The sequence below is a fragment of the Epinephelus moara genome, chromosome 7 (genome assembly GCF_006386435.1).
Source record: "Epinephelus moara isolate mb chromosome 7, YSFRI_EMoa_1.0, whole genome shotgun sequence".
In the NCBI taxonomy this organism is placed as follows: Eukaryota; Metazoa; Chordata; class Actinopteri; order Perciformes; family Serranidae; genus Epinephelus; species Epinephelus moara.
The window spans coordinates 40,969,015-40,983,821 of record NC_065512.1 but is presented as its reverse complement, the minus strand read 5'-3'; the positions used below and the strand labels follow the sequence as shown (position 1 = coordinate 40,983,821).

Sequence of the window (14,807 nt, the reverse complement as noted above, 5' to 3'; positions counted from 1 at the left end):
ACTGTGTTTATAGAATCAAATAACGAATTAAAACCAACTTATCGGGGGAAATGAACACTTGAACATACCTTAGCGTGATAATAACTACCTAAAATAACAAGAAACGTGTTTGGAGAAATTTTGTTGTTAGTGTCCCTTCGGAGGGATTAACAACCTAAGCTGGACAGCATTTAACATTTAGGTGCCACATTTAATATTTAGATTTTACTATTTAATATATTTCTAAGTTAACAAATATTGCTGTAAATGTGGTAAAAGGTGACATTAAAAAATTCACAATACTTTTTTAAACATTGTTTGAAGCTAAATGTGGCAAAATGTTGATGTTATTTTCAGCATGAGACACTTTACAAACGGCACCCCATAGCTATTTCATTATGTACTGTAGGCCACCAATATCATATAAAAAGCTACCGTTGATACGGTTCAAACAGATGTTCATTGGGGAAAGACAGTACATCTAAACGGGGTCTGAAGATCCTCTCCCAGCGTAAGGCATTGTGAATTAATTCTGCCTCGATATCGATCAGACTTCCTACATATGGACAACCCATGTGTGTCTGCCAGCTTGCTTCAGGCTCGGCAGTAGGGACGAGACAGGGTGAACTCAGGGTTTCTTAAAGAAAACCTGCCAGCAAGCAGGGGCCTGTATCACGAAGTGAGATCAACCTTTCCTGGGTTACCCAGACCTATCCTGGGTTGACTATCACGACGCTGGATATCAACTCGGTAACTCAACCCAGGGTTGCTTTATCAAGAGCCGTGAACGCGCACGCAGCGGACCAATCACAATCATGAGAGAAGCGCAGCGTCACTGAGCAGCGTCACTGAGCATCCTCACAGAGCGCCATATGTGAGGGAAAAAAAGTATTTCTCGTGAGGATCAGAGATTAATTCTACTAAAATATGAGGAGGAGAAAAGCAACATTACAGAAAAGGCCAACACAGTGGCAGCTGCAGAAGGTGGAAACATGCGTGGCAACGCATAACGGGATGGATAATGTTTAGTTTTAGTTTAGATTAGTTTATTTGCACATAATGTTAAAAACAGACAGTATAAAATTTACAAGATTAAAAAAAGAAAAGTGCCGGTGAGGTTAGAAGCCACTAAAAGCTTATCAAAGAAATTCCCCTGTCAAAACATCAATGGAATCACATAATAGAGAAGAAAAAAAACGGGTCAGGAAAGAAGAAATAGAGGAGGAGAGGGAAAAATCAAGACAAAACAAGGTAGCAAAAAAAATGATGTGTAGGTTAAATTCCTCATCACTGGTTCAAGTAGCTATACCTGTACCTGTACATCTGACACTGATCACACCCTTGAATCCCATGAAATCAATGCTGCGCAGACGAATTGCGTGTATTACAATTATCCTCTAACATCATTGCGTCTGATAAATTGGTCTTCTTTGTCATAACGTTATATATGCTACAATAAAGCTTAAAGCTGACGCCACAATTAAATCATATCAACACCAAATTGATAGTCTGAATAAAATCATTCTGATATTGAGCTGTGTTAGAAATTAATAGCTGCGCAAAAATATATCTAGTCTCCCTCTTTAAAAAACAAAAATCCCTCAAACACCATGAAGTGTAGACATGATAGGCTACTTTCCACATTTCCAGCAGCAAAGCTGTCAATTAGGCCCATTATCTTTAAAAGGGATCATTTCCTCCAACAAAACAAAATGTTGGCACTAATTAATGGTGCTATTAAGTGTCCGCAAATGATCAGTTTCTTTCTTATGAAGGGGTGGGATGAAATTTCGACTTCTTTCCACTCCTTTTGAACAATCTTTTCATTGTCTGTTGTTGTTGCTTTCTTTTCTTTTTTAATGTTCAAAATAAACTTTCAAATCAAAATCAATCAAATTAATTAAACTTCCCGTCATGACTGGGCTGCATTTCTGTCAGCGGAGTCATTTTTTTTCCAAACAGCTGATTGGCCAGTGGGTGGTACTTTTTATAGGATCAGATTCAACCCTGAACTTACCCTGCTCCGGAGCAGGATAGCCGTTCAGAGTAAGTTACCATGGTGATCTACCCCGATAAGAACTGAACCGGCTTCGTGAGACCGAAACCCCAGGGTTAACCCTGAAGTTACCTCGCTAAGACATTAATCCTGCTTCGTGATACTGGCCCCAGGTTAGGTTCACAGAGTCAGTTGCCATGGTGATTGACTCAGAGTTTGACTTACCTCTCTTTCTGGAGCTGAAAACCCAGAGTTTCCCTCATTTCAGGGTTAACATACTCAGAGTTTCCACTAAACCCGCTTTCTGGAATACCCCTCAGGTGAGGAAAGAACCACCTATGTAGCCTGGTTCCAGACCATAGACCCCGCCCACTCAATTGAGTAGGCTTGCATCTCTGGTCTGGCATACTTCAATGAATTTGCGATTTATCTCGTCCAAACGATGGACGGACCAATGAACGCCGGGGGTCTAGCGATTAGCCAATCAGCGCCACGCTGATGTCAAGCTGTACGCCGGTGGGTAACTGGTGAGGATAGCAACAATGGCGACCGCTCCAGATCCTACAGACCACATTAACGATGCTATCGAGGTATTTCGCCACTACTCGCGTTAATGGAGGACCAAATTAAGGAAGCGGCTAAACTGGATTTAACGGCGATGCAGCTGGGCGTGCACGACGACGGAGACATTTTAAACGGCAATGCTCGCTTGTTTTCGGCACCCCCGAGGCATGGATACTAATGACGTCAGATTCTGGGTGAGTCGTTGATCTCTACTGATTGCTTAGGGAAAAATCAAATTCCCTCCCCCTTGTAAATCGCCTTCAATGGAAGCCATGTCAGACTGAAGGTTCTGGGAGCTTCAGTCTGACACTCAGGCTATCACCTATGGGGAGCTCATGCACACTGAGAGGTGTCACAGCCTACGGCCACAGGGAGCGCCACTACAAAGACCACCCCGACCTGATCATTGGTGTGTATGAAACCGATGGGAGAGGGAGTTTTGACGTTCTTAGATTGCTCTTTTCTCTTAAGACTGGGGCAGACGGCGATGAGGTGACCCTGCTCATGGCAATAGAAACACTCAAGTTTCTCAGTGTCACCAGTGGCAGCAATGGGGTTACAACGGGAACATTTGGGTGATCTAATGCTTCGGCCGACGGAGACCAGATCACAGCAAGCTGGGGGAGAAAAAACACTCTTGTGCATTAACAAAAACTCATCGGCAAGTACGGCGGCATCATTGAGACACGGGACTTTTTGCTCATTCAGGTAAATGACAATTTTCTCAGGGAGTCGATTTTTAAATTCCTCTAGCAAAATGAGTTCCACACACTCTTTGGCCAATGTAGTGTAGCAGCGATGCGTTCAAATGCACTAAAATACGAATCGACTTCAGACTCCCTGAAAGGAGGAACTAGTGCAATGTGCCTGCTCACATCGAAGCTGTCATGGGGACTAGGCATGGATGTCTGTATGGATAAAGGACTAGCAGCTACAGTGGCTCCCCGCTCTAACTCCAGAGCCTTTACTTTCAGGTGCATGGCTTCCACCTCCAACTCCCGGTGTCTCATCTCCACCTCCTTCATACGCAGGGTGAGTCTCAGCTCCTCTGCAGTCATGCCAGTTTGGGACTGGAGGGTTGGGAGTGGGGCAGGAATACCAGCCAGATCACCCAGCTCAACTCCACCTGTGGGAGCTGGCTCACCAATCAATCCCCTTTCACTCAGCTTTTCATAGAGGAGATCCTGTAACTCCTTTTTCTTTGCGCTAGGTGGCACATGCACATCAAATGAACTGGCAATGAGGATCAGATCAGCCTTTTTACACTTTTCTAATATCTCTGTTGTCGGATTAGCCACAAACTCTTCTAATTTGAACTCCATTTTCTTACTTTTGCCACTACCACAAAACAACAACAACTGCCAAACAGACAAGCAGAGACAACAAGAAGGAAACAAATCAACTTTCCCGACATAACGAAACAGAGAAAGGACGGACGAGCCCCCACTTCATGTTACGACCGGCCTAGGGGAACCAGTACATAACATGAAAAAGATGCTCCCCTCTTTCCCCACTCCCCAAGGATGACCAAGGCCACACAGCTGCAGTCGAACAAAAGATAATTTATTTACACTCAAAGAGAAAGGTAGCAATAAGCTTCAGGGTGGGCATGGCCCAAAACAACAAACAAACAATCTACTTTCCAAAACTAACTTGCCTACCCAAAAGTAAAGAAAATGAAAATACAGGTCACTCACCTGACTCCCTATAAATAAACAGGAGAAAAAGGATTAAACAAAAAGGGCTACCCACCCCTACGGCTACCTGGACTGCTGGACTAATATCACGACTGACACAAATTTAACACAGTACAACAAAGCATGGTGCAGGTGGGAGTAGGGCCAAGAGAAGAGGAAGAACAGCTCAAGCAGCGGCCATTTTATACCAGCTCCACCAATCTCCAACCACCAATCAGCAGCCAGCACCTGGAGAGAGAGAAACACACTAAGGGTGGCAGCACCACCCTCAGGCAGGGAGGAACAACAGAACAGCAGAATCACAAATAAATGACTCAGGGTCATAACACAAGTATGAGATAAAATAATGATAAAATGCATAAAAATTTAAGGATTGAGAAAAAAATGTAAGATTTAAAGAGTAAAAATAATAATAATAAATAAATAAATGAAGATTTAGAAATTTAATAATAATAAAATGCATAAAAAAATAAAAATAAATAATTTAAAAGCATTAGAGATTAAAATAACATATAATAGAAAAATAAAAAGAGTAAAAGAAATCAGTTAAAAGCCAAATTAAAAAGATGAGTCTTGAGCCTCCTTTTAAAAACATCAACAGTCTCTGCAGCCCTGATGCTCTCCGGCAGGCTATTCCATAAGTGAGGGCCATAATGGCTCCCCGTGGGTTTTTGTTCTGACTTTTGGAACAATTAAAAGGCTGGTGCCGGATGACCTCAGGATCCGCGAGGGTTGATATGATAAAAGCAGGTCAGATAAATAAGATGGCCCAAGACCGTTAAGACATTTAAAAACTAATAAAAGAACCTTGAAATCGATCCTGAAACACACGGGGAGCCAATGCAGTGATCTTAAAACTGGTGTAATGTGTGCCCGCCCTCTGGTCTTCGTCAGCACTCATGCGGCTGAGTTTTGGAGTAGCTGCAGATTAGAGATGGTCTTTTTGGGAAGACCAGAGAGCAGGGAATTACAATAATCTAAACGACAAGAGATAAAAGCATGCATCAGCACCTCCGTGTTAGCCTGAGAGAGAAACGGGCGGACTCTTAAGATGATAAAAACCTACCTTTGCAACATTTTTTATGTGTGGAATAAAACTAAGCTCAGAGACAAAAATGACGCCCAGGTTCTTTACACATTGTGAAGGTTTAAAATCTTGTAGTTTTGGTAAAAGTTTCTCTCTCTTGCCTTCAGGACCAATAATTAAAACCGCTGTTTTGTCCTGGTTGAGCTGTAGGAAATTCACTGCCATCCATGACTTGACATCTAAAATGCAGTTAAAAAGGGTATCAATTGGCCCTGTGTCATCAGGAGACACGGCGATGTACAGCTGTGTGTCATCTGCCTAACTGTGGAAGCTGATGCCGTGCCTCCTGATGACATCCCCAAGGGGAAGCATGTGTAGATTAAAAATAATTGGACCTAAAATTGACCCTTGGGGCACCCCACACCTAATTTCATGCGTTCTGGAGGAACATGTATCCATACTTACAAAGAAACATTGATCCGTGAGATAAGAGCTGAACCAGTTAAAAACATTACCAGAGAGGCCCACCAAGTTTCTGAGTCTGTTTAATAAAATGTGGTGATCTACTGTATCAAAGGCGGCGCTTAGATCCAGTAGTACCAAGACTGTGAGTTTTTGTGAATCTGCATTAAACGCGATATCATTTAAAATCTTTAAAAGGGCGGTCTCGGTACTGTGGTTCATCCTAAAACCAGATTCATATTTCTCTAAAATATTGTTTCTTTTTAAAAAATCATTTACTTGGTTAAAAACCAGTTTTTCTAAAATCTTACTTAAAAATGGTAAGTTGGATACAGGTTGGTACTTATTAAAAATGTTGGGATCTAAATTACTCGTCTTCAGAAGGGGCTTCACCACTGCCGTTTTGAAGGAAGTGGGGAAGACACCTGTCTAAATAGAGTAATTTACTATGTTTAAAATCTGTTCCCTAAAGAAAGTGATGTGGGAATCGAATCTAAAAGGCAGGTTGTTGGGTTTACTTGGGAGAAAACTTGACCAAGTGTCCTTGCATCAACCAGGGCAAAACTCTCCAGTGTTTCCTCAGATAAAAGCAGCTGTTCATGTGTGTTAAAAATTACATTCTGTTGAGATAAAAGACTGGATCTGATATCATCGATTTTACTTCTGAAGTGGTCTGCAAAGTCCTTGCAGAGGGCATCTGTTGACATCTTTTAAGTTTATTAAGTTTATTTACTTTATTAATCCCCCTGAGGGGAAATTCAATGTTTTCACTCTTGCTTATCAATTACACACAGGTCCGAAAGACACATACATGCACAAACAGGACCTATACATGCACAAAGTGGAGAGATGTCAGAGTGAGGGGACTGCCCTTGGTGAGGCGCCCCGAGCGGTTGGGGGGTTCGGTGCCTTGCTCAAGGGCACCTCGGCAGTGCCCAGGACATGAACTGGCACCTCTCCAGCCACCAGTTCACGCTCCATATTTTGGTCCGGATGGGGACTCGAACAGGCGACCCTCCAGTTCCCAACCCAAGTCCCTATGGACTGAGCTACTGCCCTGAGCTACTAACCCTAACCCTACCCCTAACCCATCTTGGATACTTTATTAAAATTGGTGTTGGTTAAAAGATCGAAGGTGGAGAAAAGGAATTTGGTGTTGTTTTTATGATCGGAAATGAGTTTTGAAAAGTGGGATATTCTTGCCTGTTTGACTGTTTTTTTGACATTATTTCAATTTCAATTTCAATTTCAATTTTATTTATAAAGCCCAATATCACAAATCACAATTTGCCTCACAGGGCTTTACAGCATACGACATCCCTCTGTCCTTATGACCCTCACAGCGGATAAGGAAAAACTCCCCAAAAAAACCCTTTAACGAGGAAAAAAAAACGGTATCATTTCTCCACGGGGGTTTATGTTTTGTTTTTATTGTTTTGGTTAAAAGTGGAGCCACTGAGTCAACTGTTGACTTCAATTTACTGTTAAAATTGTCCACAATAAAATCACAGGGTGCAGGTAAAATTTCAGCAGGAGTGCTCTGTAAAATCACAATAAAATTTGCAGCCACTACAGAAGTTAGGTAGCGTTTCCTCACCGTTCTCACCGGGGCCTCCTGATGGCTAAAACTGGTGATATACTGTTAAAATACACACAGTAGTGGTCAGACACAGCCAGGTCAACAACAGAGGACACACCAGTGGAGAGGCCATAGGTTATGGCCAGGTCCATGGTGTGTCCTCTGTTGTGAGTTGGCTGTGTGACGTGTTGTTTAAAATCCATGCAGGTTAAAAGGTTTAAAAATTCTCTGGACATTAGATCAGAGGTATTATCAACATGTAAAATAAAATCACCAGTTATTAAAGTCTGTTATAGGTGGTGTGTATTATTGTTAATAGTTCTGAGAATTCACTGATAAAAGAGGTGGAATGGTGGGGTGGTCTGTAAACTGTGATGCAAAGAATAGGAGGACTGCTAAAAACAAAGGCATGATACTTCAGTAGAGTTTAATGTATTTTTGGTGACTGAAGCAGTTCCGCCGCCTCTTTTACCCCCCCTAGTAGAAAATAAAAAATTAAAATTTGGTGGGCAGGCCTCGGTGAGAACAACTGGTGCGTCAGTGCCAAGCCATGTTTCTGTTAAAAGAATACTGTCAGTATTATTATCTAAAATCAGGTCATTTATGATAAAAGTTTTATTTAAAAGAGAGCGCATGTTCAGCACGGCCAAGTTAATGTTCATGAGCATTACAATGAACGTGCGCTCATCATCACAATGTAGTGAGTGTGAAGCAGGTGTGACAGGAACTAAGTTTTTTGGGTTGCTATTGGTCCATGGTGAAGCTGGTCTATTAAATGTATTTGAGATTCTGACTGGGATGCATATGGATGTGGGAATGGGTTGAGGATGAACCAAGGAGGAAAGCAGGGGGGTGTGTGCTTCCGATGTATGTTAATGTCAGTCACATGGGGCACACTTTACAGCGTGCTGAATGTTAGCCGCTATCATGCGGCTGCCCAGCCTGCTTGGATGGAGACCGTCAGCCCTGTAAAAAGGGGACTGGTTCCAAAATAAGTTAAAATTGTCGATAAAAGTAAATCCATAAGTGCTACAGGCAGCCTGGGTCCAGGAATTTAGGGCAAGGAGCCTGCTGAAGCGCTCTCCTTAGGGACAGTGTTGGCAGGGGAACGCTGATAAAAACAGACTTTCCACAGTTTTTTAAAAGGTTAAAAAGAGCAACAAAATCCATTTTTGTCAGCTCTGATCGCCAGCGGGCCGTGTCGTTTGAGCCCAAATGAAAAATCAGCCGGTTTATGGAGGAAGGGAGTTAAAGAGAAATTTCGGTTTATTTCAACCTGTCTCCTATCGTCCTAAATTTGTTTCAAGTGACTAGTGACATAAAAATAATAGTTAGCATGTTAGCTGTTAGCCTAGATACAGCCGGGGCGCATAGTAGCGTCAGACCTGTTAAAACATAAGTGAACGGGCATACTTCAAGTGCAAAGTTAGTCCACTAAACAAGCTTTTTTTCCACAAAGACCGCCTCATATCGTTAGGATAAATGTCAGAGAACATATAGAAAATGACATGTAAACGTGTTGTCTTACCTTACCGGTGTGCTGCCATGTTTGTTTACCATCTAGCTCTGCTTTCCAAAGTGCGGCCGAAATATGTCTCGCGAGCTCTAGATAAAGCCCAGCTGGATACTACTCCAGGTGGAAGTGTCTCGTCCTCGGTCACATCCAGACCTTGAAAAAAAGGCTGCAACCGGTCCCATTTGTCGCGACAGAGGCATTCCTTTTGTGGGCATTGGGGCACAGCATTCACAGGTACACCACCAATCTCCAGAGCTATGCAGCCTTGCAGCAGCCATTCCTCCTCTCTCGTCCTCTACCTGTTGCGCCTCTCTCTCCCTCCTCCTCTGTTCTTCAATTTCACAAAGCCCTTTGTCAGTGTATTCTGGCTCAAATAAATAAGGGCGGCAGTCCCGGCCCCGGCAGGAGAAACGCCATCCCGGCTGTGGGAGAGGAGTCCCCCGAAATGTCATCGTACAGCCTCCTTTAGGAGCCTCCGACGCGCCGCGGAAGCCGATGCCAGGGAAGGGAGTCGATGGTCGGGTCCTGCAGCCGAGGCACTCCGGTCCTCAACAGGTGCCAGCGAGAAAGATGCGGATCCATCCGTGCAGGGCGCCGCAGGAGTACCACTGGAGGGAGCCACAGCGCTGTTAGACGCCGAGGCTGACCCCTCCAAGCGGGGAGCGGCCAGCATCTGGATCTCCGTCCGATGCCAAGGCGCTGTAGTGGTTTGACAGGCTGAGGCGCGGAGGTGAGGCAGCACAGCCAGGGGCTCTCTTACCCCTGCCGACCACCTCCACCCAGGACCACCGGCGACTCAGTGTTGAACTGGAGGACGGTGGAGGCCAAGCGCTGGGATCCCAGTGCACCGTGTCCTGAAGGGCCGCCGTGAGTGAGGCGATCTGGAGCGACTGTTCATGAGCCACCTCCTGGTGGGCGGTCAGCATGGAGGATTTGTCATTTAGCTCACCAAAGAGCTGGCGAATGTCCTCTTTCAGGTCAGCAATCTTTTTGTCTGCTTTTTCAAGCTGGGGGTGCACATCGGGGTGCATAGCTGTGGCCATAGATGTATCGCTGTGCTGTCAGCTGGCGGAAGTTTTCCCACCTGTCAAGCAGGCCGGGCAGTGTCTGACTGTTAAAAACCCCTAATGCTTGGACATCCAGTGATTAAAAGATAACATCCAATTAAAGGAGATAAATAAAACCAACTGATGTCCAAGCAGATAGCTTAAAAGTCACTTCAAAGCTAAAATAAACCAGTTTAAAATAGCGGGTTAGGGAGAGCACAGACAGGCAGCTACAGACGCCGACACATGCGCAGACTCAGTCAACATATCAGTGAGCAGCAGACAGCCCACTCGGATGCTCTCCTCATTCTGGCTGGGGATTACCTAAACTACATAAACACATAGACTTTCCAGCTCGGGGCAACAACACACTGGACCATGTTTACACGACCCAGAGAGGAGCTTACAAGGCCCTTCCCCTCCACCACCTCGGTGCCTCAGACCATATCACTGTCATGCAGAGATGGGGGACTTGAGTCACATGACTTGACTCGAGTCAGACTTGAGTCGCAAATATGATGACTTGAGACTTGCTTGACTAACGTTGATAAAAGAGTCGACTTGACTTTGACTTTGTATTCATGACTTGAGACTTGACTTTGACTTGAGACAGATGACTCGAAAGGACTTGGCTTTAATTCAATATTAAAGGCACGCTAAGCACTGTTGGGCGCCACTTCTGTTTATGTTCAACAATGTTATCAAACACAACAGAGCTCGCATTTGCGACTAAAAATAGTTTTGTGCGAGCAAAAGAAATCATTCAGGAGCAAGCTGTGTGAGTACAGATTTCAACCAGCAGCAGAAACGAAAGGCGAATCCTGCCGGTTGTGGGTTGAACAGGGGTCACAGACAGGAATATGGCAGAGCACTATGGCCACCGCAAGATGATGGTTTACCAGCGACCGAGAAGCCCGGCTCCAGGTCCAATAATTTCTTCGTTGGTGTCATGCTCCACAGTGACTGTTAGCACCCAGCCCACTGTGGGTCTATTAGGGAATGTACTAAAATACAGAGATGGGGACTCGAGTCATTGTGACTTGGACTCGAGTCGACTCGAGTTGCTATTTTGATGACTTGTGACTTGACTTGACAAAAAATAAAAGACTTGAGACTTGACTCGGACTTGGAAGTTAAAGACTCAGGACTTGACTTGAGACACGATGACTTGAATGACTTGAGTGTTATTCACATCATGTTTTCGGTTAGAATATAAAATTAATAAATTAATTAAAAAAATAATGTCGATTACCCGGTAGGAGCGCAGGCTGAGAATGACGTTATCATGATTGGATCACTACCCTGACAATCAGTCATGCCCTCTCTAAGTACCTTATGTGTTTATTGGAGAAACAGGCCCTCTTATATCAGATAGGCTTGATAGGCATCAACATGTCAGCGGGAGGGGTACCGAGAGTCATCGTCTTCAGCTTTCGGAATTACCATTATTATGGCAAAAGACGAACAGCACAGTGCAAGACATGCGGCATAAACATCTCGGACAGCCAGCCAACACCTTCAAACTTTGTTCGTCATTTGAAGAGCCATTCTGCCCAGTAAGTGCTTGTCAATTAGCTAATATTATCTGGTTAGTCCGTAGTTAGCTAACGTTAGCTTGATACGATATGGGGGTGGGGTGGGGTGGGGGGGTGGTTCGGTTTGGTGGAACTTGTTTTTAATTTATTTGCTAACATTAACCCCAGAAAACGTGAGCGAACATTCCGACCGGTTCATCACAAGACTGGCTGTACGTTTTATGAACGAGCAACACAAGGTTAAATGAGCTAAATGGGTGATTTTGGCCGCTGCCTTGGTTAGTGTTTGCGCGCGCACGCATGGGGGTCGTCCCTGCAAAGTAAACATTGCAGCGATGAAGTCAATGTTTACTGACAGTTATCTTGTCTTTTCACTTTATTAAGATCAGATTCTGCAGGTAAAATTACAATAATAAGGTGACTTGACTTGGACTTGACTTGACCTATTACAGGACTTGACTTGACTTGACTTGACATAACCTGTGACTTGACTTGACTTGACTTGCCCAAGAAAAAATTACTTGGGACTTACTTGAGACTTGAAGGTTAAGACTTGAGACTTACTTGAGACTTGCAAATGCGTGACTTGGTCCCATCTCTGCTAAAATATACCAACCGGGCTGCATGATGTGTATGGTTTATGCACTGATAAGGGACTGTTCTTAACATACCAGAGGAGGAGGGTGGCTGGTTGATTTTTATTTTAATTATTTATTTTATTTTGATCCCCCCTGTAGCCACAAATATTTTTCCTTGAGCTTTTCAAAGTGACTGGTGGAAAATGCATGACCCTTCACCATGAATTAGATTTTTTAAAATTTAGCTGAGTTCATTGGATGAACTCAGCTAAGCGTGCCAGGCGACCCAACTCCAAAAGCCAGTGGACTAAAGACATCCTTTGTGTCTAATAGTAGAGCAGTAGGCCCAATGTAGCCCTGTGTGTGTGTGCTGGGCCCTTACCACACACATGATGGAGGAGAGGGTGGCTCCAGAGGAGCCTTTGTATTTTGTTGTTTTCCTATTAAATGTATTAGTTAAAATTTTCACTGTGCTCCTAAATTTCTTTCTGTGCTGCTAACCTTTTTCACTAGGAGCACTCCTAGTGAAAAAGGTTAGCGTAGAGCCTTGTTTGAACTCTGTTTTTAGCCTCATTGTAGCCTGTAGCTCTAACTGCCTCTCTGGGCACCGCGTTCACGTGTGTGCGCTTGCGCGAGACCGTGAGACATTGGCACCGCGTTCATGTGTGTGTGCTTGCTTTCGCTGGTCTTGCGCTGGCTGGTTGGTGCAGCCTGGACCCAAATGTTTTTGTTGCCATTTGCGGAGCCTGGGCTGCCTACAGAGACCGGACTTTTTCATAGCATATTCAGAGGACATGTAGCTAGCAAATCATGAGGAGATGTTTGCTGTATGTGACATATGACTTGACTTGTGAGTTGCTTGACCTGAGCAATGACTCGACTTGACTTGCATGATTCTAACTACAACTAACTTGGGACTTGCTTGAGACTTGAAGGTAAAGACTTGAGACTTGCTTGTGACTTGCACATGTGTGACTTTTCCCCATGTCTGCTGTCATGCTAATTCCAGCATACAGACCACTGGTTAAAGTCACCAAACCAGTTCCTAAACAGGTACGAGTGTGGCCAGAGGGGTCCTCAGAAGCACTTCAGGGGTCCGTTTCACAAAGCAGGTTCAACAAACTCTGAGTCTAATCCTGAACTCTGAGTTGATCTACTCTGAGATAGGAAACTCTGAGTTTCCGGTTCCAGAACAGCTGATCTGAATCAGTTTAATCAACTCGGAGTAGTTTCACCTGGAGTTAAACGCGTGCACCACAACTATAAAAAGCCAGCATCAATGGAGCCCGGATTCGACGAGTCACCATGGCAACGGGGAAGAGGAGGGCTGCGTTTTTCACCTCACTAGAGCAACGGGGAAGAGGAGGGCTGCGTTTTTCACCTCACTAGAATTAGAAATCTTAATGCGCTCATACAGCAAGTTTGCACACGTTTTCAAAAAGAAGTGCAACACTGCTGCAGCTGCAAAAGAGAGGGAGACGGCGTGGGAGAACATTGCTGCTTGGGTCAATGCGTAAGTTTAAATGTAGTCCTTTGCAATCACAATAATATTACAGGGGAAAACTGCTTGAATGGTAGCCTATTAATTTATTTCATTTAGGTGCAATCCTGCGGGGGAGATGCGCACTTGGCAGCAGCTTAGGATGAAATATAAAAACATTGTTCAAACAGGTAAGACCTCGGCATAATCTCATGGGGTACCTCATTTTGATCATGCTTTACATTGTAAAGTAAATATTAAGTGGTTGTTTTATCCCCAACATAATGCTGTTTTCACACACATAAATGTCTTCTCATCTATATCATGTTCTGTTAAATAATTAAGCCTATTTAAACTAACACAGACTTCTACTCAGCGAACAGAAAGAAGGCAGATGCCCGTAAAACGGGTGGTGGCCCAGCACCGCGACCTCTAACGGAGGCAGAGGAGCTGGCCCTAAGCCAGAATTTAGGAAGGCCAGTGGCTGAGGGAATCCCTGGAGGGAGATCATCCTCTGAGCCCACCCCCCAAGACACAAGTGCCTTTATAAAATGTAAAATGCCTCGGCCTATATATCTTTTTTTGAGCCTATTCATACAAATATTTATTTCCCTTTCATGTCTTTTTTTCTTTTGTCCCAACAGATTCTGATGGTGCTATCTGCCTGGTGGAGCCCCCTCATGCCACAACAGACCTTGTAACTGTAAGTAGGCAATACTCCAAAGATTTTGCCAAATGGTAGTTTAAGTATACTGAAACATATCACTCATCTAGGATGAAGAGGATGAGGAAACTGTGTCTGCTGCCTTTACAGAGGGGGATCCAGAAAGGCCTATAGAGGTAACATCTTGATATGTTACTGATCTTCCCATTCACATTTCTTACCATGTTGGTGGAATATAGAGTGTGACATTTAGCCTACACTGAAGTATTAACACATTCTCATCCTTTTTAACAGAGCATAGCTAGGCAGCAGCAGGAGGGTCCCTCAACTTCCACTGCACAGATTGACAGTGAGATAGATGTTCAGTAAACACCAGAGGTTCATTCTGTGGAATTCATGTGCAACTGTATAATTTAATGTCCTCCTTATGTATTCCCAGTTACCAGTAAAAGAAGTTTACAAAATTCACCTGCTGAAAAAAAATACAGAAAACCAATAAAGAAATGCTATACTTGGACCACCAGATTAGGAGGGCAGATCTGGAAATTGAAATACTGGAGCACAAGTTAGAGGTGGGTGCATGGTCACAGGTGAATTATGTTAATTATGTTAACTATTGGAACGTTAACTAAACTAGCTTTTGTATTTGTAGGAAATAAAGAAGACCAAATGAAATGTGTATTA

The 14,807-nt window shown here is 43.8% G+C and overlaps 1 long non-coding RNA gene across 1 annotated transcript; it reads left to right on the top strand.

Moving 5' to 3' along the window:
* The first annotated feature begins 13,843 nt into the window (after positions 1-13,843).
* On the top strand, positions 13,844-14,299 carry LOC126392770 (uncharacterized). The gene is made up of 3 exons (XR_007570213.1): positions 13,844-14,012; positions 14,104-14,162; positions 14,234-14,299. It is a non-coding gene; the product is annotated as an uncharacterized LOC126392770 (long non-coding RNA).
* The last annotated feature ends 508 nt before the right edge of the window (positions 14,300-14,807 follow it).